The sequence below is a fragment of the Egretta garzetta genome, unplaced genomic scaffold (assembly GCF_000687185.1).
Source record: "Egretta garzetta isolate BGI_Z169 unplaced genomic scaffold, ASM68718v1 scaffold986, whole genome shotgun sequence".
Lineage (NCBI taxonomy): Eukaryota > Metazoa > Chordata > Aves > Pelecaniformes > Ardeidae > Egretta > Egretta garzetta.
Window position 1 is genome coordinate 46,012 of NW_009259903.1, and position 233 is coordinate 46,244.

Below are 233 nucleotides of genomic sequence, written 5' to 3' on the forward strand. Positions count from 1 at the left end.
TCCCGGGGCGTCTGCGGTGCGGCCGGCCCTCGGGGGTGACGGGGCACATGTGAGCCACGCGGACGGGACGGGACGGCAGTCGGAGCCTTACAGCACTGAGCCATCCAGCGCTGAGCTGAGCAGGACGTGCTCCTCCCGCCCGGAGCTACGCCGTAGGGCCCAAGCTCTGTGCCGGGGTGCCTGTTGTACCGGTGGAAGCTTTAGTGCCCGGACACCACGTGCTGCCGGCACGA

The 233-nt window shown here is 70.4% G+C and overlaps 1 protein-coding gene across 1 annotated transcript in view; it reads left to right on the forward strand.

Annotated features, from left to right (window-relative positions):
• The window catches only part of LOC104127481 (myotubularin-related protein 5-like), a gene marked incomplete at its 3' end in the record, with an annotated part of 66,798 nt that overhangs the window by 5,848 nt on the left and 60,717 nt on the right, over window positions 1–233 (forward strand).